Source organism: Amblyomma mixtum, chromosome 9 (assembly GCF_055824585.1).
Source record: "Amblyomma mixtum isolate Tamu chromosome 9, ASM5582458v1, whole genome shotgun sequence".
NCBI lineage: Eukaryota > Metazoa > Arthropoda > Arachnida > Ixodida > Ixodidae > Amblyomma > Amblyomma mixtum.
This window is the reverse complement of record NC_143020.1, coordinates 91018184-91045616: the sequence shown is the minus strand read 5'-3', so window position 1 is coordinate 91045616 and position 27433 is coordinate 91018184.

Below are 27433 nucleotides of genomic sequence, written 5' to 3'. Positions count from 1 at the left end.
GAATTGCCTGTCTGGACGGGGTTTTTTGGAGAACATTGTTCCCAATACACTCCGGCACAATTTTCATGAGAAATATGGTCATGTCGGTACACTCGGAAGATTCGGTCGAAAATCGGACAGGAAGCAGGTTTCTTTCTAGTTAGATGAATTTTCTTAATTGGATGGAATAACTGAGCACTCCAAGCATCATTCGGATTTAAGGATTATGGTTTGTCACGTCTAATTACCAAATACACAAATTCAAAAATGGGAGAAATGACGTTTGAACTTGCACTGGCGCCAATTTGAACTGACATCAGGATAATTTGCAGCAAACAGGATTCTTTGTAATCTTCAGTCGGTACCTGCGTTACTGGTATAATTATCCTGAGCAAAATGTGGTTTTCCGAAAAAGTTGATTCTCGGGGTACTTTCTAACGAAATAGATGTCGCAAAAAGGGCAGTTGTATAGAACCTTAAAGAAACAGTATCGTCATCTCTCGTGGGGCCTGCAGTCGGCCACATTTATTCGCTCACATCTTTACTATGAACATTTGAAGGTGCTGCATACCCGTCACCATTAAAGCATCATTAAAGGGGAGAAAACATGGCGATGTCTCCATGGTCTCCTTCAGTCTGCATACCAAAAGCCTATTTCGTTCCACTCCCGCACAGTTTAAAACTTTTTACTTCACGCACTGCTCTCTGTAAATCGGACCGGCTTGGTAAGTAGCGTCTGTATGTTCTGCGCGTCCGCGAGAGTAGTTAAAAACAAAGCTTCTACTTTGCGATTTATAATTGTTCAGAAATCTGAGAACAGCGATTCAGTGTTTATTTCAGAAAGCAGCTTGTGGTTGTTTTATTTTTTAAATATTATTTTTTTCCGATCGAATTACTGTTTTCTTTTGGGATATAATATGGTATTTCTGCGCGGTCAAAAAGCCAGCTCAGAGTGTGGCCTGAGCTTTTTGGCTGCGCTGTCAGTAGGTTTAAAAGCAAACATAACGCAAATGCTTATTCATAGAGCTGTACTTGTAGAACGAGCTGCTATTGGCATTAAATAATTGCAACGGATGTTAAACGATGGAGCCGGCCGACAAAAACGCAACTGGAAGTTCAGTTTTAAAAGATGGGCTCTCAATTTGTCGCTGGGTTGTTAATTGCACGGAACTGAACGAGAGTATGGGACATCACAACGTCTGTGTACCGATGGCAACGATGGAAGTGTTGCTGAAACATCGCGGCAGCCTAAGCAAGACATTGTTTTGTGCCGTTTATGTATGGTTGTACGTTAGTTTTCTCATATATAACGGAGAACCTTAATAGCCACTTAACTGCCCTAAGGGGATTAAGACTTCAAGTCAAGTCCATAGATCTCAGCAGAAGATATACAGCGGCCGTCAAACATTTGATTGCTTAATTATCAGCACGGGTTAGTCTCTAACGTCAGCCAAAGAACGAGGGGATGCCTTAGTGCCCGGCTTCCAAACTATTTTCTTCACTTTTTTTTTCAAATCTGTTTATTTCCAAACTGATTCCACAGGTCGTTCTAAAACCACGTTATTTTGAACAAAATTCATCCCACCCAACACTGGGAAACGTGCTCTTGGCGCGAAGACCTGTCCACCCTTAATGGGGATGCCAACAAGTAACGGCACCACCTTGCACATAAAGCCCTACAACGGAGCAGTCGGAGGCATCTTTCTCTAGGAATCACCTGGAAGATGAATGCTGACTAACAGACCCGACCTGTATCCTCGCAGCAGCCACAAAGCCTTGGACTATTGGCTCTGCCCATCAAGGTAACCAAGACCTATGGAGCAATAAAATTTCTGAATCATTCATGCATTCTTTTATTTTGGACCGTGAGAACGGGCGCACACCTTTGCAGAGCTCACGCCAATGTCAAGCTTGGACCTTCGGTCTTACCCTCCTCCACATCCCTCTCTTACCCATTCCCAACAGACCCTCTGGAGACGCCTCCAGACCCGCTCTCTCTCTCATCCCCTAAGCTGCTATCTCACTACTGTGGCACCTCCCCTGCATGCTCCCTGTGCGGTGACCATCACGCCACACTCTCCCACATCCTTTTCGGCTGCCCTGCTGATCCTCCCCCGCAGGGACAGCCCGCACAATCACGTTGGGAGGACTGGGAGGTCGTGCTCTCGTCTCTGGACCCGCCATCGCAGCTTGCTGCGGCGCTTCGGGGTGCCGACGTCATGAACAAACACCACATGAACGTTCCGACGTAGAGTGGGACCGTGCGGTAGTCCAGAGACCCAAGGGGGTCTAAACACACTTGACATAACAAAGTTTTTCTCTCTCTCTCTCTCCTTTATTTTGGAGGGTAATAAAATTCTTCCAAACGCTCGCCTGATTTCTCTCTTTCCTATGTAAGCCACAGCCTTAACCTTTTTGAGAGTATGAGATATACTATGTCGGAAGCATGCGCTTCTTCCTCTGTAAGAATATTCCGCTACGTTTTTGGTGCGGTTCTACTCTTACGTGTACAATTGCTCGTACCTTAGCAGCATTGCCACAGAATTGCTTCAAGTAACATGTCCATGAAATCTGATTGCCGACGGAGCGCAACCAGCAATCACGCACGGATTCGTCAAGCTAAAAACTGTGCTTTAGGTAAACATGGCAGTGAAGCGCTTATCGAAATAGCCCCCCAAAATAAAACGTCCCTCTGTAGCGATAATCTTCAAGGAAATGTATTTTTGAAGGGCTGTTATCGATTGCTTGAGATTAGTTAGTGCTATTGTGTTTTACGATAACAACTGCGATTTTCTACTTAATCTGCTCCCCAGGTTTCTCTTCCTGAGCAACCTCTCGAAACAAATCCTTAATTTTACCTCCCCCTGCCACGGTGTACTCTTTGCTCAGATAATCCGATAGGCAGATTGTGATAACGTCACCAGTTCATGGGACCTAGTTGTTCTACCTGCAATCTTGGTGGCTCGTGGTCAACGACACCGGCGCCGACACCGACAAAAGACTCCGGAAACGGACGCCAACAAAGACGCCATCGTTTTTGCTACTCAGGCTCCTGACGTTTCGCGGTAAGAAGCTGCGGGCTACTGACAACTTTATGCTATTTTATTTAACATGATACTACTAAAACCTTAGCTATTTTCCTTGAGCACAGAAGCAAATAGTTCTCAGTGCCCATCTCCGGAACGTTTCACTCGCGATCTTGTAAAGTAATCGCGAGCTAGAAATTACCCTACCGAGACGTGGCTCGTTCGATAGTTTTACCACGAAAAACTCCGAACAGGCTGTAGCCGTAAGCTGTTATAACACAACTCGAAAGCAATTCATATTCGCTCTAACGAAGCGAGGCAGCAAATGTTCTCTGCACCGAACGGCCTCAATCTACTGAAATGACGCCGTAAATCATCGACTGCTTTTTCTACAGCACGAGGTAGAAAAATTAAGGTCTTCGTGGTTGTTTCAAATATTGGTGAGTTACTGCCACCGCATGCTCCCATATTATAGCGCTGAATTCAATCTCGAACCCTCACTGGTTGTGGCTATATGCCCAAACTTAAGGGCTTAAAAAGAATGTGCGCACTCTGTACTGTTTCAAAAGAAGCACTGCCACTGCAGCACACTGATTTTTTTTAAAAAACAACGCCATAAATCAGTTGTTGCGACCTTGAAAGCGTGTGCAAAATTTGCTGGTCTAAAATGTCCTTCGAATCTCTCAGCAGAGAGGAAGCTGTCACTTGGAGACAATTACAAACAGGCTCTTTCCCAAACCTACATATACTAAACAAAATGCACCCTACGATATACGCGGACAAATGTCCCTGGTTCGACGAAAAACCTACTCTATACCACTTCACATGGGCCTGCCAAAACATACACGCGGTCCCCAAATTACAAAACCCGAGTGCGGAGCAGTGGGAGACTCTGCTGTCCAGCGACCGCTGTGAAGACCAACAAGGTCTGGTACAGCGAGCTGAACGGGCGGCAGTGGCCAGCGGAGCCCTGGACTGAGGGCAGCCGAACACTGATTAGAGGCGGACGACTTCGACAGAGAAGGCTCCTGGGGGTAGAACCAAGACGTCTCTGAAGATGCCCCCAAACCGCAGGAAAAACCATTAGTGAAAATAAAGTTTTCCCTTCCTTTTCCCTTCGAAGAACTTCTGATCTCCAAGAAAATTTCAGGAAGCGTCATTTTCCATAAACCATCATAAACGACCATAATCAAGTCCTAGTAAAACGGGCCTGCTTCCAAATGAGTCTTGAATGCCCCTTTCATTCTTCTTCCCGTGACAAGACCGTTTCTAAGTACACAGTGAATAACGAAAGAACGCAGTGTGTCTAGGCTGAAGCAAAGTATACAGCACTCGACGCATTCTCCGGACATCAGCAGCGATTCGCTGTAAGGTGATCACAGCCGAGAATTCCTATTTGTGTATAATGTCAGCGCTCGTCCGTGTGGTTTCCTTCATCTTTGTCTTCCGTCCCTTTCGCGCTGTTTTTTCCACCCAAAATAATGTCACTGCTTGGCGCTATCTTCTTTTTAAGGCGAAAGCCCCATTGTTGTCGACAGAAAGCTGTCAGCACAAGCTTGTCAGCAGAGGTGTTACGCTTTTGACGGGTGTCCACCGAGATAGGATGGACAGTTACTGCGTATTTTCCTTTCCTCAAATACAATTTTCATTTGCTTCATTACGGCCTCTCTTTCTTCTTTCACTCCCACTTCCTCCCTTCCTCTACAAACAGACGACGGGTGTCCACCGAGATATGTGAGACAGTTACTGCGTAATTTCCTCTCTTCAAATACAATTTTCATTTGCTTCCTTACGGCCCCTCTTTCTTCTTTTACTCCCACTTCCTCCCTTCCTCTATAAACGGATGACGGGTGTCCACCGAGATATGAGAGACAGTTACTGCGTAATTTCCTTTGCTCAAATACAGTTTTCATTTGCTTCGTTACGGCCTCTCTTGTTTCACTCCCACTTCCTCCCTTCCTCTACAAACGGATGACGGGTGTCCACCGAGATATGTGAGACAGTTACTGCGTAATTTCCTCTCTTCAAATACAATTTTCATTTGCTTCGTTACGGCCCCTCTTTCTTCTTTTACTCCCACTTCCTCCCTTCCTCTACAAACGGATGACGGGTGTCCACCGAGATATGAGAGACAGTTACTGCGTAATTTCCTTTGCTCAAATACAGTTTTCATTTGCTTCGTTACGGCCTCTCTTCTTTCACTCCCACTTCCTCCCTTCCTCTACAAACGGATGACGGGTGTCCACCGAGATATGTGAGACAGTTACTGCGTATTTTCCTTTTCTCAAATACAATTTTCTTTTTCTTCATTACGGCCCCTCTTTCTCTTTTTTCTTTCACTCCGACTTTCTCCCTTCCTGTACGGTGCGGTTCAGGTGTCCACCGAGATGACCGAGAATTACTGCGCCGTTTCCTTTCCTCAAAAAGCGTTGCGTTCAAAGAGCAAGGCATCGCGCCGATCGGGTGGTGGTGTTACGTGGACTCCCTGGCCGCGCTACAAAAGCTGTCGCATTCCACTCCTAAAGCGAAGCTTAGCGTCATTAATTAGCAGTAATTAGTTTTAGTCATTACTCAGTAATTTCAATTATTTAGTAATTTGTCATTTCATAGTAATTAGTACTTAATTATGTGTGATGTCATCCAGTAGCGACGTTACCAGTGCCACAGAGGCAAAGTGGTGCTGAAAACGCTTTCGCCTCCGCGCACTTTAGGCAGTCAAAGCGCCCCCTGAACTTTTGTGTTTAGCGCTGGTTCCCAGGTCGGGACAGAAGCCCGTCATGTTATATATTGCGCAAAGTTTGAAGCAGTATTTTTTGGAAAACAGCTACAACTCTTATCCTAATGAGCGTTGGCGGGAACAATGTACGCGATCTGAGGCTAAAAACCGCGCTAACGGGGACGAAGCAGAGAGAGGGACATGACGCTGTACGCGCCATTCCGCGGAATGTACGCGACATTCCGCGACACTTCAATGCACGCGACATTCCACAACACAAGCTGCGCTTGTGTTGTGTCTCCTTGTTCGCTTTGGTCCACGTTTTTTTTTTTGCGCTGCTAAGTATGAATGCCTAACCTCTTTGAGCCATTATCGGCACAGAATGCTATTAGCAGCATGCTTGAGTGAGGCATTTCACACATAGTTCTCGGCACTTTGCAGGCCGTGGCCATTAGTGTACCTTATGCCCTCATGTACCTTATGCCGATGCCCTGGGTGTGGCCCCTAAAGCGACTTCGCTTGTTTCCTGTCGTGGCCTTTTCCGTTCGTTTTTTTTTTTTTTTTTTTTTTTGGGGGGGGGGGGGGGGGAGGGGACGTCGCTTTAAGTCATGTGAAGGTCAGTTCCGGAATTCAGCTAACGCATCCTTTGCATTCTCATGCCAGCTATGAGGAAATAACTTCCAATGTCTTTTTTTTTTTCTACCACACAAATACGGTTATATTTACACTCAATCTTCCCAGAGAGCATAGAAACCTCTCTGGGTATTTTAAGCGCGGATTCCAACAGTTAGAAAGAAATGTTTACAATTGATGATGATGATGGTGGGTTTTAATGGCGCAAGGGCATATCAGGCCAAACAGCGCCAAGCACAAAGTGAGCGGTCCGCTCAGGTTGTTAACATATTTAGAGTTATCAAAATTAAATCGTCCTTATAAAAGCAGATAAAAGTGTTGAGACAAAATGGCGAAATTGCGTGGCCAAGAGCTCTTATAATTGAGATAAGCAAAACTTAATGCTATTCATCAACGCAAAACAAAAGTGTCGTGACTGGAATTGGTGACCAGCAGCTCATATTCTGCATACTTCCTATAATAATCGCTCTATTCACGTTATTAGGTTTGTGTTTATTGCTTGCCATCCACCAACTCCTATTACTTAGAAGGGAAATCATGCGCAATATTCTGCATTAATCGAAGAGCCCCCAATGCTCTTAATACCGAGGTCACTTTTTATAGATGCTCGTCGTTAGCTTCTGAGAATTAATTGGCTATTTCCGTCGCAGGCAAGAAACTTTCGTAAGTTTTCGCTACTGTATTTTCTGAATGCATTTCATAACAACATCTTTCTTACTCACAGACTGAAGTGACAGCCGTTTAACCCGCAATTATGAAAGAATTAAGAAACAATTTCCCCTGCATTGCTCTATTAAATTTTCAGAGTTACAAGAGATTGTCAAAACATTGGAGAGGACAACTAAGCTACGCCTTATGGGCCTTAAGTTCCGCCATATATGCAGAAGGTCATTCTCTACTTTACATTTATATGTCTCTGGTAGTCCCTATGCCCCTCTTGGTGCAGTGGTTCAGTGGTTAAGCGATGCGCCACTGCCCAGTGATGGCAGCGGCTCCTAGCGGTGGGCATTACGCGGCCCGGGTTGCTCTTCCCTAGCGACCAATCACTAGTTTAACGACCACATGCAATGGTGGACAGTTGCACAACTACCTGGTGGCCAGATGTGCTGACGCCACAAGGTCACGTGACCTAGCTGGCCCACCTGCCTCTAAGGTTGCTGTCGCAGGACCACCTACAAGGGCACTACTTGCGATTTTTCGCTCACAACGCCAACACCGATAAAACCACCCAAAATTTTCTCGTGAACGGCGCCTTTTAAGCGATCGTTCGCCCATTCATATTTCGGAACTTGTTATGTAGCGAACTCACTACCACTGATATTTGGTTCATTTTGTACCTCTAGTGCAAGTTGTGAGGAAGACGAACTGAAAGGCCGTGATTCCCAACTAGTGCTATAAAGACAGTTGACCTCGATTCAGTAGAGATGCTGATTGTATTTGTGGCAGGCCGAATCTGTTTGACCATGGCAGTGTAGTCACAATATCTATGTTGCTTCCTTTCATCATTGCTGCCATGCTGAGCGGCTGACAACTTTTGATTACGTACAGGAGTGTGGCTCATAATTGTCGTGGTCTCTCGTGCAGCTCACCCCAGAAGACCATGTGGGACAAGCGCGTCGGAGCTCTAAGTTGAACTGTGGAAACAAAAGGAAGCTTCAGTCCGCTCGCTGATGTTTTGAGAAGACTTGTTTCTGTGCCTCGATAATTGGTGTCACCTTTCAGCATAATTATTTAGACCCTTCTGAGAGATGAGAAAAGGGCTTGGTAGGCTTAGAAAAGGGAAGTGTTTGCCGAATGAAAAGCCAGGTATTGTCGTGTACACGGTCTTCAAAACTGCTTTTACTTGCGAGAGTTCATTTTCTGTACATCGAAATGAGATACCCGCTTCATCCTGCAGTTTAACTTTTTTTACAGCAGCAGGAGCTTCACAATATTTTCGGAAGGAAAACGCTTTTTTTCTCCCTAATTATATTCTTAAAGCTTCCGATGGAGAGTTCGTGTAAACCGAAACGCAATACTTGTAGTGAAGAATGAGCTTCACTATATTTTCTTGGGCAAATTAAAGCCAGTGCACGTGCTCAATGATGCCAATTCCCTATCTGGAAGAAACCAACAAATTATATAAGCAAGAACTGTTTCAACCTAATGGTTACGACAAATGCATGCAATCTCGAAAGGCCATGGACAGTAAACTATTTTTCGTTTAACCAATTTTTCCCAACTTATTCCCTAATGTTTCTCACAAAACGGGAGCCCTGAAGTTGCTCAATGATTTCAGATAGTCCAACATAGCGCCCCTTTTTCCTTCACAAAAGAGCAATGTGACACTGTGCCTCAAAACATTTTGATAAGACAGCCCTGGTTATCGAAAATATGTTAAAAAATGCACACTGGCTTAGCTCGGCTGTGCCAGGACATACGTAGCGAAAGCTAAGTCATAGTTTGGTTAGCCTTGGGCGAAGCGAGCGGAGGCAAGCGCAACGACGAGGCAAGCGGTGTGACGTCATACCAAATGACGGCGGCGGCTCCGCAGTGAGGCACGCGGTGTGACGTCATGCCAGATGGCGCGGCGAGCGTGCGGCGCCTAAAGCCCTTCGGTAATTTGAAAGTAGCGTCTTTCTGTGAACTATGCCGCCGCGCCGCACACCCTCGCCGATCCTCCTGTCTCACCTCTCCCATCGGCGCTTTGCTCAACGTTGATTGGCTCCGCGGGCGGTCTCCGGGAAAAGCGCGCGGAAAGTTCGCTCTTTTTGTGTTTTCATTTTTCGTCGGCGCCATTTTTTGGCCAGCCGCTGCTGCTACGACCGAGCTCCCTGGCATTGCGCGCTTGCACTTCGCGTCATTCGCGCTCTTTTAGAGCAGCGCTATGCCGAGTTGCTGCGCATATCAGTGCACAAGCCAGCGTGAAAAAGCCTTTGTTCTTTTCGCGATTCCGAGCGGCAAGAAAGACAGCATTAGAAGAAAAAAGAGGCTGCACAACATCGGCCGCAAGAACTTTACCCCGACGAAGACTGCGCACCTCTGCGAGCAACTGTGCATTTCTTCCAAGCGACTGTGTATACTGAAACTGCATGCATGCGCATCACAAAGCCAACAACTTCACTTAATTCACTGATCATTTTGCGCCATTATGCGTGTTATTGTTGTCACTTCATGGTTCCGCTCAACGTGCTATAATAGCGGCGGCTGATGCATACAATGTGTGTGCATGTGTTAGCAAGTGTGGAAGCAAAAGTGTTGGTATGCGTGCAGCGGTATCCGCGCTGCGGTAAATCTTTCGCATCTCTGGTAATGGTACACATCGCAGTAATGCGGCGCGTGTCCCGAGCGAGATTTAGCCTAGATTTTTTTTTATGAATGCAACTTGTCTAACGATATATGCTTATTTGTTGTTTTGCTGAACCGTTACGCTTCTCCCAGGTGAGATTATCAATGCCACATTCTCGGAAAAGACCTCATTGCATTCACATAAATAATTCATTTTTTAATAACTTCAGTGCTTTCCATCGTTGCCTGAATCTACTCAAGTATTGTAAATATCGAATGCATGCCTTTTTTGTATATTCATTTCTGCAGTTTGCGATCATTTGCTTCAGTTGAGCATCGCCGCGTAGCCTTTTGTTGAATGCATCGTCCGCTCAAAAACTATAGGCCTACATCTGAGCTGTTTCATTTCCCTAATTATGTTTTTGTTTTCTGTGTTTTCTTTTGAGAACTGCACCCAACGGGTGACAGATGTCCACAGCTGGCTTATTCGTGGTTTTTATGTATATTTTCGGCGTAAAACTACACGACTCATCTGTAATAAACATTGCATCTGAAAAACTGTGTGTCATATTGTGACTGTATTTATACTCAAGGCATAATTATATTATTCAAGCACTTGCTTTAGGATAGCCTTGACTGTGGCTGACCAAATTGCTAAGACCCTATAACTTTCTCTTGGGTTTTGTAACGGTCGTTGCTATCAGTTTTTTCTTTCCCAACGAAACATCTCTTTAAGCGGATTTAAAAAGGAATAGAATGTGGGCGGAAAATTCCCAAGTGTGCCAATCTTTGGGGGCGGTCTACCTAAATTTCGAAGCCAACACTGAGTTTCCCATAGTCAAATTAGGTTGGACCCCAATGTTGGTCAAATATGGATGTCAAATTTATGGGGTCCAGAGGGACAAATTTTGGGGATAGCCCACCTAATTTTGGAGCTCACCATTGAATTGGTCACATTAAAATTAGGCTTGACACCAATTTTGATGAAATTCGGACAAGGTCAAATTTCGGTGGTCGAGAGGGCCAAATTTTGGGGTGCGGACACTTTCCTTGGATGATGGAAAATCGGTGCGCGGATCTTTGGCTCTCAGCTTCGGCTCGACATCACCTCAAAGTCGCCGACAGCGGGAGCTGAAGTCGTTTCATGCTTATATGAAAAGTTCATATTCGTTTTTAAGCCACCGCGAAAATTCTCAACTACAAAAACGATTAAGCCGTTGCATGTGCACTGCGCGGTGCCAAACTCAGTCTGAACCTTAATGAAAAATTTTAGAACGGCCATCGAAGCAAATGCCCCAGCTTGTTCCCAGCAACTATCCCACTTCTGAAACTCCACTCGTGAACAACTTCATAAACTGTACTTGCGCGAAAATTAGTTCGAAGTGAATATACATTTAACTAAACATGCTGAAAATATTCAGGAATGTTCAAATATATTGTAAATATTATGCTTCATATACTATGCCGTGTTGAGACTTACGGTACTGAAAAGTCAAAAAGAATGTGAGATGTATGCAGAAAGTGGTTTTGTTCGTGCCGCAAGCGCTCGTAATTGGCACTTTCATTGCGCGTACGAGACGCTAATTTATGTGGCTCGTGGTAGTCACGCGTGTCGCATGTCTTTCTCGCGTTTTTATTCAATAACAGAGCGTGGAAAAAGCGCGAACTTAAGAGCGCGCGCATGTGCCAGACAATTGCGCAGACGGCGAGCGAGCGACGCCCAAAAAAGCGTGCCGTGTGCAGCGCGCGCAGCCGGTGGGCGAGGATATTCGAGGAGGAAAACGCCGGAGTGGAGGAGAGTGTCGCTACTTTCAAATTATTGAGGGGCTTTAGCGGCGCCCGCCAGCTGCGGCGGTTGCTAGGCAACGGCTCAAGGTCGGTCTCTGTGCCTCCTCGGAGAACCGCCACAGCGAAATCGCAAGTTCGTGGCCGATGTAGCTTTCGCTACAATATAAACTTATTGTTCAGGCTCCCTGCTTCAATAAATGCAATTACTGCAGAAGGTATATGCAAAAGTCGAGACGCTGGAGGTAATAGGACTACGACAAGGATAAATAGTTGTAAGACAGGCCTTAGGCTTTGGAACCTTCAGCGGCTGGCACTTAAGCAAGAACGACGACAAGCGCTGAACGCTCCGACGGTCGTGCGTGCTCTGGATTGATCGCTTCTGCTGGTCTCGATCCGGACTGTACTGCTGGTTATTCGTTGCGCAGCGCCTTATAAGACGTCCTTTATTACATCTTTTTTAGATCAGATTAGATCAGAATCCTTTTTCGTTTCGTTGAATGGCGCTACAATATCTCTGGTTGAAATTAATAGCACTCTTCTGGCGCCAGTGCATCTTTTTTATTTTTATCTGTCCTTCTAAGCGGATGCTGCTTTTTTTCTAACAAAAAGAGTGCCGTTTACGCTTTAGGAACCCGATTACGGTGTCAAGGTACCGCAGTGTCACTTGCAACATTCCGGCAAAGACTTCAACAGTGCGATTGATGTTGAGGCAGGATATTTCGAAAGACGTTTCAAGGAACACCGACGTAGTGGGAAGAAAAGGAATCCTGCTTCCAACACACTATCAAAGAAGAAGCAAAGAGTACACCATACCGTTTTCCGGGATGCAGGGCATGTTGCGAAAGAAAACATTTATCTCCGCGTCTTTTCAAGGGCAAGCCGCGACCAAAGTGATAAATCGGGCCTGCTGTAATCTGTCAGGAATAACTATCCCTTCCGTGCGCCATCTTAATACTTCGCAACAGCCCCTCAATTATTTTCTCTCAGTCTGAATACGGCACCGATGGAGGCACCGAAACGACAATGCATCTTCCTTATTTTTCCACGCAGTATGAAAATCAATCGCCAGACAGGCTTTCATAGAACTCCGAATTCCGCTTTGCATTACGTGGTGGAAGCGTTACGAAATCTTTCCACGTAGCCGGCTAGCCACGTAGCCTTCATCAATTCGTGAACAATCAGAGGAAGTCTACGAGTGTCACGTTATTTGCTGACAGATATAGGTCACACCCGGCGCGATGTCAACATCATTGCCGGGAGTAGGCGCTGCATATTCATTCCATGATTCCTCCCTCGACTGCATCAACACTACGATCCCTCGCCAGAAGCAATATACTGGAATTGAGAAATACGACCTTGCTATCTGTATGAGTAGTCCGGGTCGCACTAAAAGAAGGCATGGCTGATCTTGATATTGGTGCAGTGTGTGCTCTCCAGCTAATCGCTGCGTGGCAAGCGTCACACATGAGAAATGTGATGCTGCATTTTTCTATGAATTTTAAGTGCTGCGTCCATTTGAAATCTTGATGAATCTTTACAAATTGTCTAAAAATATTTTTTAAGGGACGGAGAGACAACACCACAAAACTCAGTGACAGTTTCGTTTTGGGCAACAGGTAAATATTTTTTTAACTTTGCAATGTTAAAAGAAACCCATTAGCTGGTTTTTGTTCCTAAGGTACAACTCGTACTTTGGACAAAACGAGATGCTGATAATGGCTTTTTATCTGATTTCTTTCAATGAAACAGCAACTATGGCCACTTAAGAACCATTTAAAATTATTTACGCATACAGTGCTTACGTTTTATCTCGAGACATTTCAAGACGTCTTGCACTACACGGCACAGGTGGACCGCTCTACTAAGATAGTATTCTGATCATGGTGATGAGCTTTATTAGTGCAAGTGCAGCTTTGAGCGATAGGCGCCATTGCACAAGATCTTTTTACCCACACAACTATGGGTGAAATACCGTTTTTGCAGGTATTTCACCCAAACGGTTTTTCCCAAACGGATATTACGGTTTTTTCCATCTGTATATCCCTTTTTTTCGATTTGCCCCCCTCACCCAATGCTCTTCGGGGCCTGTGAGGTACTAATAAATAAATAAATAAATAAAAGAAACCGAAAACCCGCTTGGCCATCGGAAAAATTTACCGATTGTATCGCCAATGGGTGCCCGACGGCACTGGGATTCGGACGCCGCACCTCTTGCGAACGAGGCTGATGCTCAAACCACTTGGCTACCGTTGCAGTAATAAACAGGTCTCTGTTGACGAAATTTAATTCACGTGCTTCAAAGGGCAAGACAATGTTCCTGCCTTTTTTGAACAAGAACCTAGTGCACGGACCTCACAACAAATGGGATGCTGATTGGTCGGGGAGGATGTGGCGGATATGTATTCAGTGGCATTCGTTGGCTGGGTGGGGCAGGGAATAATTTAAATTGTGAAGAAATCCAAAGAACGCCCGAGTGCTGTTCGAGGTCAGTCCACGTTAATGAACCAGGGTCAGGACACATTAATCCTTAAGCCTCCACATGCAACGACGTCCCTGATATTTCATGAGCGGCTTAGAGAACATAAATGGCATAAACCTAACTCCATCTATGAGACGAGCTAAAGAATATCTTTTTTGATTCGCCTGTCGATTTTCGCGATGGCTATTTTTTCATAGCAAGTTAGAAATTAATAAGTAAATAATTTTGTCCCTCATAAGAAAATGAACCATTCTGCGCAAATTATTTTCATTTCATTGAAAAAACTCGTAAGCCTATGCCAATTTCTAGGCGATTGAGGACATATAAATTTCCGAAAAGACCTTGTTGTTTGAATGTTTCAATGCAAATGTCAGCATTTCGCCACCTAACTTATAGAACTATCCGAGTGTTTCGTTCTAGATGAAGCGGTATTAAATTCATTAGCTCGAGTGAACAACTTCCTAAAAGCACAGTACTCAAATCACTTCTTCTAAGGCTTGAGTGCGCAAGTTTTGGATTAGGCTTACTCATCATGGGTGATCAACAAAGCCTAGTCGAAAAGAAACGTCGAATGGTAACAATTCTCACAAAAAAGGATGTCATGTGAAATTTCGAAGCAGGATGCACCTTGTGCTCGAAATTTTCTAATCATGTCAGGATTTGACATTCGGATCTACAGTTGCGGACAATAATGAAGTCAAAATCTGCGATAATTTGCTCCACTTCGCTCGGGGCCGATAAAAAATACAGCCTGTTGACATGTTAAGCGTTAACTGCGATAGAGTACAAAGTCCATATGACTGTATAAAACAAACTAATAGTAAAGTATAGTTAGGGCAGTTTATAAATTAAAATAGAGGTTGTGGATGCAGTACAGCTTTCCACTATGCCATAAGAATATTAAGGTAAAGTCTAAATGAGACGATTTACAATCAAATAAAAATTCAACAGTATTTGTAACTGAATGTCAGGGCATTTGTGCTTACTTTTTTTACTTCGACATGAATTCAATGGCAGATACCTTTGTGTCCTTCCATAGAAATGCATAGCAGCTGTAGAAATTTTTCTTCACCTAAGTTCCGATAGCGGTACGTTAGAAGATACGCCATAAATACTTAAGTAATGGCAACTGTAGCTTTCACTAAAGAACTCCTTCGAATTAAGGGTGAATGCTCAGGATACAGAAAAATGCAACCATAAAAACTTGACAATGAAGAGCACCGGCAGCCTAAAACATCAGACATATATGGGAACGCATAACATAAATATATTTGGGGAAATAAGAAGGTAGGTGACGTTACGACGGGCTCACCTTTTCAATAATATGCATCCAAGATGGCGTAAGTGTAGTGAGTGCACTGGTTAAATCAAAGACAGAAATAAAGAAACGGCACACTAATACAGCCAGAAAGGTTGATTAGCGTATGCCCTCTTTCGAGCCAAAAGTCGAAGGAAGTAGTCTTTCTCAGCTTGGCGGTTAATTACAATAACAAAAGAGAAAGAACCAAAAGGCATCGCTGAAACAAAATGTTAATAGTGTAACTCCTGGCTTGCTCTAAGCAGAATTGCATGCGAAGAAAAGACGGAGCATACGCACTCACATCACCTAAAGAACAAAACTGTGAACTAGATCGTATTATATTTTCAATATGAAGTAAGCTTACGACTCCTGAGGTCACTGTACCTAACCTATCACTTATTGACAGGGCGTTGTGAAGAAAGCCGTCTACTACAACAAACTTAAACAGTAATTTTTTTTTATAGTGAAGCGGCAGTCTCGAGAGCATCCCTTGACTGATGAAAAAAACCATGAGAGGAAAGATGCGACAAGGTATTGCGAGATTTATGACGCCGAACGAAACCCGCATGGGGTACTCTACGTATCGGGTACTCTACAAAGACAGTATTTGATGGCGTAGGTGGTGCAATTTCCCACAAAATGTAAACTAGCTGAAAGAGTACCAGCGAAAGGAGGAACGCACAAAAAAATCCGGCTGAAGGTATCGTAGCTTTTGCAGTGAGAGGAAAGAATGGCAAGTTGGTATATACTAGGGTGAAAGACAAAACACAAAGTAATATCCGTACCAATCTTTATATTGTTCCTTTCTTTATTCTGAAAGCCCCCGGCACTCCGCTTCGGTTTGGTTTATTGGGGTTTAACGTTCCAAAGCAACTCAGGCTATGATGGACGCCGCAGGGAAGGGCTCCGAAAATTTCGACCGCCTGGGGTTCTTTAACCTGCACTGACATCGCACGGTACACGGGCCTCTAGAATTACGCCTTCATCGAAATTCGGCCACCGCGGGCACTCCGCTTCGTCGTCGTGTTTAAGACGATAGATGCGTGTTTTTGTAAACGTCCATGTATCTGGTAACCTTGGCATGTGTACATATGTAAATAAATTTTTTTCTAAACAGATGCGACCATCATTAGGTGCAGTGTTTGCACGGCGGAGCAGACACACGTGCTTTTACGTTGTTTGATATTATTGCAGTCTTTCAACCCCTTAGGTTCAATTTTGTTCCTCTGCGTTAAAGTCAACGCAGACGAGAGCGACGGGGAGCCGTCCTTTTATTACCTCAGAGCACGCTTTTTTCTATCGTCGCAGCCCAGTAGTTCAGTTGTTTGCGGGCGCAAGTCGAGCCAATAAAAATGTTTTTATTTGGAAGCCTTTCAGTGTTGTCCTAAGTGCTGGGCTACATTCTCTAAGTTGCAATATGCCGGAGGCTACGGCTGTACCATCAGTTGCAAAAGTTTGCAGTACACAGCGCCGTTCATCCGAAAGACCCGATGGATCGTAAACTACGGCAGCAGACGATAGATTTTTCTTTGTGCTCCTTCCCTGGTGCCTGTCCGTTTTTATTGCGAAAGCAATACTACTCGCACTTTAAAGCCGTCGCGTGGCCCGGCCGCAGTTACGTTTGACCTTTAGCGGAGGGAATATGGGCGACCAACTCGCTCCTTCAGATAGCCCGACTGCAGTTACGGTGTGTTTACCGCCCTGCGCACCTGTGGCGCTACTGCTGCTGTGACGTCATACCAGCTGTAGATTGTGTTTTCTTTCTCTCAGTCGTAACAGCATCAAAAAATTGGCACATGCTCAGCTTGGTTAAGCCCGAAAATTGCGAAAGCAACTTCATTCGTTTCTTCAGCCCGCATCCGCCGTGTCTACCGCCGCTCTGCGCCGACGTTGTTGTTGTTGCGACTGAGAGAAGGATGAAAAGGAAAGTGCACGGGCCTGCCCAACTGGCTCCAGCTGAGCCACCACCGCTGCCACGTGCAGATAGAGGAAAGATAAAAGATCAGAGGAAAGAGAAAAAGAAAAGTAACGACGCGCGTCGTAGCAACAACCGCGTCCGCCGAAGCGGACGCTGGCTCAAAAAAAAAAAAAAACAGATAAGTGGCCAAAGCCGCGCCTCGTCACCACCTTGCGCCGACGGCACGAGCTGGAGCTCTGTTTATACAAATAGTATGACGTCACTCCGACCGCAGCGCTCCTAGCGGGAGAAGCGAGAGGCTCACCACCCGCCGTGTCTACCGCCGCTCTACACTGACGAGCCGAGCTGGGGCCCTGGTTTTTCGCAGCTAGTATGACGTCACGTCTAAGGTCACGCTAAAGGCCGGGCTACGCTGAAGGGCTCAAACTGTGAGCAGTATTGCTTTTGCAATAAAACAAAATATGAAAAAATTACCGAAGGCGCTTTGAGTCGTCGTGCAGCGGCGGCCGGGCCGGTAGCCACGCGTGACGTGTAGACGCTGTGCGCTGCGTTCCAAGACGCTTTCAGTCGTCGCGCAGCGTCGGCCGGTAGCCACGCGTGACCTGTAGACGCGGCGCACTGCGTTCCAAGACGCTTTCAGTCGTCGCGCAGTGGCAGCCGGTAGCCACGCGTGACATGTAGACGCGCGCACTGCGTTCCTTCAGTTGGAGGCGCCGCGCTTTCGCTTTCGCAACCTACCAGGCTTAACCAAAGCTAAGCCCCCGCCAATTTTTTTCTTAATGTCCACTTTTGTCTCCTCATTTTTAGCCATAAAAGAGAACAATACGCCTTCTCGACTAAATGATAATACATTCCCGTCGTCAAACCACAATTCCTCCGATTGTCTTTCTTCCAATAATTGATCTTCTACGCAAACTGCAATGTAATAAAGCCATGGAAACGGACGCCACTTTATTTCAGAGAAATATTCAGTTCCTTTCAACTCTAGTACGAATCTATACTGACAGGTCCTTACTCACGTAAGTAAATTTTCACTGTATCTTCATGACTACAGAAAAGATTTCATTGCTAAAGTTGTCCCACCTCTGGGGGAAGTGCCAGGCAACAGAAAAAAAAATATATATACTACACTGACTTTTGATCGCGAAAATGCTTGGCAGGGCTTGCCTTTGTGAAGGGGTGGGCCCGCGTCTTCAGTTTAATGTGAAATTGCCTTTAAGAAACTGGTGGGGCACAAATCAGTGTCTTCATTTCCGTTTTCGGGTTTGAACAGAGACAAACCGTTTCAGCCTCGGCCGCGGTAGATCAGTGGTTAGCGCACCCGGCTCCTGAGCCCGAGGTTGTTGGTTCGATTCCGGCGGCAGCGGCCCCATTTTGATGAATGCCAAACGCAAGGCGTCCGTGTACTGTCTCATGTCAGGCGATCTTAAATTGGCTCAGGTGATCGATAGTTATCTGGGGCCCTCCACCAGTGCGTCCCTCATAGCACATGGTGCTATGGAACGTTGAACTTCTTATACAAAAATATACTTAAAATCTTCTAAAAAATGGATAGATTTTTCAAAATTTTGTGGCCGCCTTTAACCGGGATCAAAAATCACCGTTTTTCGAACAAAAGAAAAACTTTGTCAATCACTCGATAATATAAAAACGCTTCTGCTTTCTTCACATTGAAACATCGCACGAAATATCAGATTCTGTCGATGAGAAAAGTGCACGAGGATAATTTTCTGCTTGTATTCGGTGGCCTAGCTAACCAAGGTGAAACTTTTCGCCTGCAAACAAAAAATGGTGGTGTAGAGGTGCTACAAAACTAACGTACCCTACATCGTTCACCGCAGAATACACTACTCCATTTGTCAGGCTTAGTTATTACAAGCTGTATTCGAAAGGTGGAAATAAAAGGAAACGCAATTTGTTAATAGCAGCAATGACCTGCATTTTTTGCGCTATATTTGGCGAAATAGTTGAGAAGCACATGTCAACGCGTAGACGCATAACCGATGAAAATGATGCGTTATCTACTGCTGCAAACGTTACATTCTATATCTCAACTTTTTGCTGATGCAGTTGTTTCGCACTTTATTTCCTTTCGATATCACAGCCGCTCAATTAGTTCTACCGAAGCAAATATGATTTCACGAACGGGAAGCTGGTGATGCCGACGCTGGGTGGTGGAGGTTAGAGCAGGGTGGGTGTATCTTTGAGAACTGCAAGCTTCATGCGTTCCCTTCAGTACGGCGCAGTTTTGTTTGTGGATCATAATTATTGTCAAAAGTAGGAGGTATTTGCAAAGACAAAACAGCGGCAGCGCAAATGTGCCGATAAAACCATGATTATAGATGGAATACAGCACCTGAGCTTGAAATTTGAAACTTAATACATTCGCATTTTCTTACAGCACCGTAAGTACTGCAAAAGGGTAGGAGAAAGATAAAAGACCAAGCAGATAACCTCATACGAAGACCAAACTTCTATAATCCTGTCACATGCAGCTTTGTTCCGTCCCAAAGGATCAGGTAGCCGCTCAAGTTGTCATAGATACCTTGAGCGCGGTTTACTAGAAGATTAACAAATGCACTGGAACTAGCTCTTTTTCTCGCGGGCAAAACGATATATACGATTCTTTCCTGCCAACTGCTACGTATGCACGTTCGTATATTAAGCACTGTATATATATATAGCAAATATATTGCACTAAATTTTAATCTTAAGCACGGGACACTAAAAACCGGAAGAACATGCTCGCTATAGGTCCATATGGCTTCCTTACAAATAATTCGCAATGCTTATACCCGCTGTAGCTTACAACAATTTCCAGCTCTCTTTACTAATATATGGCTTGTTAATTACCTCTTTGATGAGGATTGCTGGTCACTGGCCAAAGTCAATAAAGATGGAAAGAAATTTCGGGAGCGCTACGGCTCCCTTGTTCACTATGAAGCAATCGGCGCACGGATCCATCCTTTTGTAGCACTCAGTAGCGTTTTTAATGATTTAGCATAGATAGGATGTAGAGTACCGTCATTCCTGTTTAGTGTGTTAGACGATGTCTCTATGATAAGCTACTCAAGATTCTGTCGTGCTGATGTGTTCTTTTCTGTTGTCAATATCTTTACTTGATCTCAGTTAATCTCGTGGCCGGATTCTTGCACATGCTCGGCGATGGCGTTAGATGTTGCTTTCTGGTTTCGGACGTCGTTCTGGTGCTCTCTCAGGCGTCTCCTAAAGTCCTTTGTCTCACCAATATATATTTATGAGCAATCGGCGCAGTCAATTTCATACACTACGCCTGGAAACCTTTCACGAGGGAGCCTGTCCTTCACATTCCCGAGTTCTGTTCGTACCTTGCCAGCGGGGACGTGCGCGATGTTGACACCATGCTTGCGGAAAATACGTGCAAGCGCTTCGCTAATTCCCGCAACGTATGGGACAGCAGCACGTTTTTCTTTTGATTTTTCTGTGCTCTCGATTTCTTCGGAGGCGGGCTGATTCGCTGGCATTCTTCTTTCGGTGTTCCTGATGAAGGAAAGAGGATAGCCGTCTGCAGTAAAGATGGCAATCTAAAGAGCGAAATGAAAATAATAGGATCCAATCTGGGAAGAAACGGCTATCCTCTTTCCTTCATCAGGAACACCGAAAGAAGAATGCCAGCGAATCAGCCCGCCTCCGAAGAAATCGAGAGCACAGAAAAATCAAAAGAAAAACGTGCTGCTGTCCCATACGTTGCGGGAATTAGCGAAGCGCTTGCACGTATTTTCCGCAAGCATGGTGTCAACATCGCGCACGTCCCCGCTGGCAAGGTACGAACAGAACTGGGGAATGTGAAGGACAGGCTCCCTCGTGAAAGGTTTCCAGGCGTAGTGTATGAAATTGACTGCGCCGATTGCTCATAAATATATATTGGTGAGACAAAGGACTTTAGGAGACGCCTGAGAGAGCACCAGAACGACGTCCGAAACCAGAAAGCAACATCTAACGCCATCGCCGAGCATGTGCAAGAATCCGGCCACGAGATTAACTGAGATCAAGTAAAGATATTGACAGCAGAAAAGAACACATCAGCACGACAGAATCTTGAGTAGCTTATCATAGAGACATCGTCTAACACACTAAACAGGAATGACGGGACTCTACATCCTATCTGTGCCAAATCATTAAAAACGCTACTGAGTGCTACAAAAGGATGGATCCGTGCGCCGATTGCTTCATAGTGAACAAGGGAGCCGTAGCGCTCCCGAAACGTCTTTCCATCTTTATTGACTTTGGCCAGTGACCAGCAATCCTCATCACCATGATTCCTGACCAGACGGTATGCCGTCAAACCCTCGACTATAATTACCTCTTTGTTGTAGAAAATATGCGTTCTTGCTCCGCGTTTCGGCTGCTGTGAAGCAGGGCTGACAGACACTATAAATCCTTTTAACTCAACTTTCTAATATTACCTTGTCGCAGTGCTTTTTGCATAGAAGTGTCAACTCAACTGAGGCCGCTAGAGATAACTGACGCAAAATGGGACAGAAATTTCGTTATCCTTGTGTTAATTTCGTTATTAACAAGTGTCCCTGTCACCCCTGGAGTCACCATTTGACTCGAGTCGCGATATTCTGCGGCGATACCATAGTGTTTTCGTGTACGAGCCAGCGAAGCTATCTGCATGCCCCGAAGCGGACACGGAGCCCAATCACGGCAAGATTTATTTTATTTTTGCTTGTACCAGAGACTTCAGACGCACCTTGCCTTTTTCAGGATTGCTGGCGAAATAGTGCTCCGAGCCGGTCGTTGGGCTTCGCTTTGGGCTCTGCATGTGGCGACATTCGAGCCCGTGGTACACGCGACATCTTCCAACTGGCTTCATGCGCAGCATTACCAACGGCCATTAGTGAACGTTTTGAAAGGTCACTAGGTGCGCGTTTAACATTCCCTCCTTTCTCCTTTTGTGTATGCCGCTGCAAATACTGTCCCTGGGTTAGACTTCGTTTTTGAATCTGCTTACGATCCGGACTCCATACAAGGATCAGCTGGAAATTTGTGACCATCAGTCTGAAGTTTTGTGGCCTTTATTATTAGTCTCCCCAAACTTTAATATATTTATGTCTGCGCAGCTCTAACTTACCCAACCCCATGTGAAAAATTGTGGTTCCTGGGCGGCGAGCCATCAGCGCCAGTCCTGTTGTTTGTGTCTTCTCTTCTGTCGCTGTTTTTGGCGCTGTATATTACTTTCCTGAAGATGAGCCACCGACTAGCCCATACCAAAATTTTGATCGATTGCATTTATCCAGACCGAAAATCCATGAACACATCACCACTGGGGGAATGCTTGCTCTTCGCGTAGCCTTCATAATATCAAACATTTAGTAGTCTGAAGGTGCCGAGTCGGTCGAATACGGAGGATGTTAGGCAAGCTCCAAGCCAGAGTCACGAAGTATGTGCAATATGTGGCGAGAAAAGTAGCACTGTGCGTGGTCCCTTGTGCAGTAACAGCACACTGTTTCCCACTGTCCCATGTCGTTTCAGCTCGGCTGTCTGCCACAGGTGCTGCAGTTGATGCAAGAAGTCGTCCGCGTAAACGATCGGCCATTATGGCACGAAATCGATGAGTATATTCTCCAATGAGCTCGTAAAAACTTGTGTCATGACTTTAGCAACAGATTGTCGACATCGAACACTTTTTGGACGAGTAGACGCTTTGTGCATCTAATACCACAAAGCTTCTTTTGTTACACAATTAAAGTAATGACAGCGCCTTTCATTTTAGGTCCCAAGTCTGCTCAAGAAATCATTCCACTTTATTGAATGCGTTTACAAATCTGCCTGATCCGGATTCGCGCTTTGGCGTCCTTGGTTCTTTGCTAAGTTTTTAACAACCCCCCCCCCTCCCCCCAGTCAACCACCCTGCGCATGGCAAGCTACTTGTGAATAATGACTTACACATGTTCCTGGCCGACACTCCTGCGTGTCGTAATAAATTCATGTGTCAGTCTGTTATTTGCCACAATAATTTAAAGCATTTGTGTGATCTTTCCGTCTGTGCAGGCACAGCGTGGATGTCCTGCACGCGAGGTATCAGAGAGGGACTCTTGCCCGCGTTCGTAATTATTAACCCGCCGTAAAGTTCACCGTCCAATACGTCGAATCAGGTTCTTAAAAAAAATTGCAAGCCATGATTAATGTGTTCGCTTTTCAGATATTTCCGGAAATAAAAAAAAGCTACCGCACGATCAGCGAACTGCTGCTCAAGAACGGAAAACTCGGTCTCACCATACACATCTTCCAGTAAAGCAAAACTGGCGCGACAGCACTGCATGACTTGCGCAAGAAGCACATTCAAACAGCCATCTTTAGCACAGACCAACTTCCTGCTTAAGAACTACATGCTTCATGTTCAAGACAAACTTCCCAGCCTACACTCGAATGTGATGCAGTAGCTTCCTAATCAGTCTTTCATTCGCCTAACACTCCGCGTTCCTAGCTAAACTATTTCACTGCTTCAAGTCAGTACGGAAAGAAGTGTACTAAACCTTGGAACAGCTCTACGGCACAGTATATTAAAGATATTTGAGGGAGAAACCGGGCAGTAAAAGTTAGACGCCGGCTTTTGAGGGCTTAGAAGGCGCTGCATTCCATATTTCTTGTCTAGGTGCTGGCCGTACTCAGGCGCACAGTGCGATCTGCATGCTAAGGGCATGGTCCTTCTTTTCAAGGTTTCAATCAGTCAGTCCACTGTGGAGTTCAGCTAGTCCCTGCGGGATGTTTAGAAAGTCCTACTGTTATTACCGCGACAAAAGCGTCTTACTTGCTGATCACCGATGACAACGCAGCATGCGGTTCAGAGGGAGCTGCCGTCACAGTCTTCCTGCACAGGTTGGTGTATGCGAATAGCGACCAAAATCTTCTAACCGGTTTTTGTTTCACAACTGTATGACATTTGTCCTGCGACCGTGTGTCCTACTTTTTCTGTGAATCCCGATTACCTTATTTGTCATAATACGTACCCCAGGTATTCTGCAGCTACATTTCCAAGCACCATGCTGATTGCGTGGGAAGAAACTAAATTTCGGGCAGATAGAGAGATGAGTAAACAGTGATAAAGAGATGTAAACTGATCGAGAGATGTGTAAACAGCTTACCGAACGCGCTTGGAACGTAATTTTCTGCCACTGATTTGAAAACACCGCTGCCGAACAATTCGTAATTGTCTGCGCGGGAAATGTGTTTCAAAGATTTAGGGCTCTGTTTCCGGCTTCATTCATCTGTATAGGTTTGGTTTATGGTTTGGTTTATGGGGTTTAACGTCCCAAAGCGACTAAGGCTATGAGAGACGCCGTAGTGGAGGGCTCCGGAAATTTCGACCACCTGGGGTTCTTTAACGTGCACTGACATCGCACAGTACACGGGCCTCTAGAATTTCTCCTCCAAAGAAATTCAACCGCCGCGGCCGGGATCGAACCCGCGTCTTTCGGGTCAGCAGCCGAGCACCATAACCGCTAAGCCACCGCGGCGGCTATTCATCTGTATAGTGCGAGTGTTCACAGTATGAAGGCTACGCATTCTTCCGCAAGCAATATTGCTCGTTTCATAGCCGGCTAAAGGTTCTGAGAAAACGGCAGTGTATTTCTCCCTGCGCACAAAAGGCTGTGAAATATTTCAGGATTTATAGCACCGCCTCTATACGACAACAGTTCACATCTTTTTAGAAATTTCACTGTTTAAAACTGGTGGGAAGACGTAATTTAATACAGCTTACTGCATATGCATGTTTCTAGGCGGATGCATCAGGGGCAAGCAGTTCTTTGTTTCTTTCTTAAGCACAGCTCCAGCACTCGTGTACTGGAGACAACAGTCAGTGCACACTTTTTTCCTAAGAAGTCTGTAGTTCAAAGACGGAGAGAGAGAGAGAGAAAGGAATTTTAAGGAGGAAAAGGTGGAGAGGTAAGCCGGTAGTCAAACACGGAGATCTACAGATTGAGAGGCGTATGTATAAGTGAGGGTTTTACACTCACATATTCAAAAATATTAATCGAAAATGTGTATGGCCAGTGCGTCCGGCATCAGTGAGGACACTCCTAGCAACTCTCTCTTCTCCGCTGACAATCTGCCTACATGTATTCCTGGAGTGTAGTTTTCGCTTCAAAGTTCGTCGCCCAATCAGCGCAGTTCTCAGCAGCAGACTTTGCGCTGCAGTTAGATGAGCTTTCGCACGGCTTTCCTTCGAGTATCTTCGGAAACGGTAAATAGCGATAAGTCGCGTTCAGTTAGGTTGGCCAGCATATTCGATGCAAATATCTAAGGGTGGTTCAAACTGCATAGCCTGGCCAGGCGGAAAAAGTTGTGTTGGTCTGGTTTTCTTGTCTGCTTCTATTGTGTTTTGTCTTTCTTCCGGGTAGAATAATAAGATAGTAGAAAGCCGCAACGCTGTGTCATCACTCAGATTAAACTAAGGCTCCAAGCATCTTCCCTTCGCTGGGCCTCGTGCACTCACACCGGTGTGTTCCTTTGGAAAAGAGCCAAAGGACCCGCCTTCTGTTTAATTATGTCCATGAGCTATGATACCGTCCGACAAGTCAAATGTCAATTTAATCGGGGCAGACGACTCTGCCAAGGTACGAAACAGCAATTTCAGCAAACTAGCAATGCAATGCACGTAACTCCATCCTACATTGCGGGCAACATTGCGGAAATTTTAAATTGCAACCTTTCATTGAATAAAGTTCATTGTGATAAAGCGATGGGGCTGCTTTGGTCGCAGCCGCTCAAGCCAGTTACCGAAGCCGGCCTCGTCTCAGTACTAGCCGTCAGTGAACCTTCACGGCAAGACCAAGAAAGACGGCGCATGCCTAGGCGCTGTACAGTTCTTCTCAGCGTCTCCGAGGACGGTCGTCGAAATTCTGCTGCCCACGTCCGGCCTTACCGTACCGCAACAGCGCTCACTCTGAACTCTTCTGTCAGCTCCTGGCTCTCTGCTTATCAAACGCCACCGCCACAATCGAGAGCGCACTAATTTCACTTGGAGATGCACCGTCCGAACATGCGCTGTCCTGTCGGCCTTGAGAGCAGTCACTTGTAATCGGACAAAGAAAAACGCACATGCACGGAAGCTCATGTGTCGCACAGTCTTATGCGCTGAGCCGTCAGTGGCCGCGAGGTCCAGAGATTAAATAACAAAGATAGCAGAGATGGACAACGAAACAATGCCGCCGGCGTTACATGCCCGCACCGGCACTCATCGACCAACTTCGAACGTAGCCGCGCCGCAGGTTTCAACGCGCGGTGCCTCACTGCCAGGCCCTTCGGAGCACTAAGTATACTCTTGAACATTATGGATAATAGAGATGAAGCACTACCGACCGGGTGGCTCATTACACGGACATGCTCACCCCTTTCCATTCCTCCCCTATCACCCTTGACATTCCCACCGGCCAGCTACAGCCTCCGTTACTGTCCACCACGGTTACGTGGCCACCACGGGACAAGCCTGCACGGCTCCTTCACTCATGCCTTCTCCCATTCACACTCCTGGCAAAAAAGCTCTTTGGAGATGGCCAGCGTTAGCAGCAGCATCAACGTGAGAATCTACTTACGTGCTCTCCGGAAGGCAAGATGAAGGAAACACCACACTCAATATATGGCTCTGGTTACGGCGAAGATAGTTTCCCGGGGCTATCTGAACCTGGCGCTCGAGGAGGGAACTTGATTGAGGCTCACTTACGAAGATTACAATGAAAGGCTGCCTCTGGGAATGTACCGTAGCTGAGATGAAGGACACGCTCCACCCGGCACGCTAACGCCTTCGACATCGTGGTAACCTTGTACTAACGGCCGGTTGGTGTGCAAATGTCAGCCTTAACATGCTACTGGCGAGAGCTTTGACATCAGATGAGCAGCGGGAACAGCCCTCTTCGCCCTAGTATGCATTTTACAGGGAAAGCTATTATGCGGAGGCAGACCATGTAGAAGCATCCCGTCCCACCGTATTGAACCTTTTTCATGAGGCGGCGATGTCGTGTTGAGTTAGCAGCGCCACCGATGAGACCAGAACTGGCACTCTTTGCGAGCACCTCGACGTCACCTCGAATGTGCAGCCGTCCGAACGCACTCTGCGCTCGTAGATCGCGTCACTACTCGACGCTGCTGAATAACTGAACAAGGAGCGCCCTTGTTGAAGCTGCCCACGTCGATTAGCGTAGAACTGTCAATAACAGGGTAAAAGATCTTCGTGGCATCGATGCCCGCCGAGCAAAACTGAAGGAATAATCTTGTGCCTCGGCGAGTGGATAGAGCGGAAGCTTCTGGCGGTTTGTAAATTATGTTCTGATTATATAGCAAA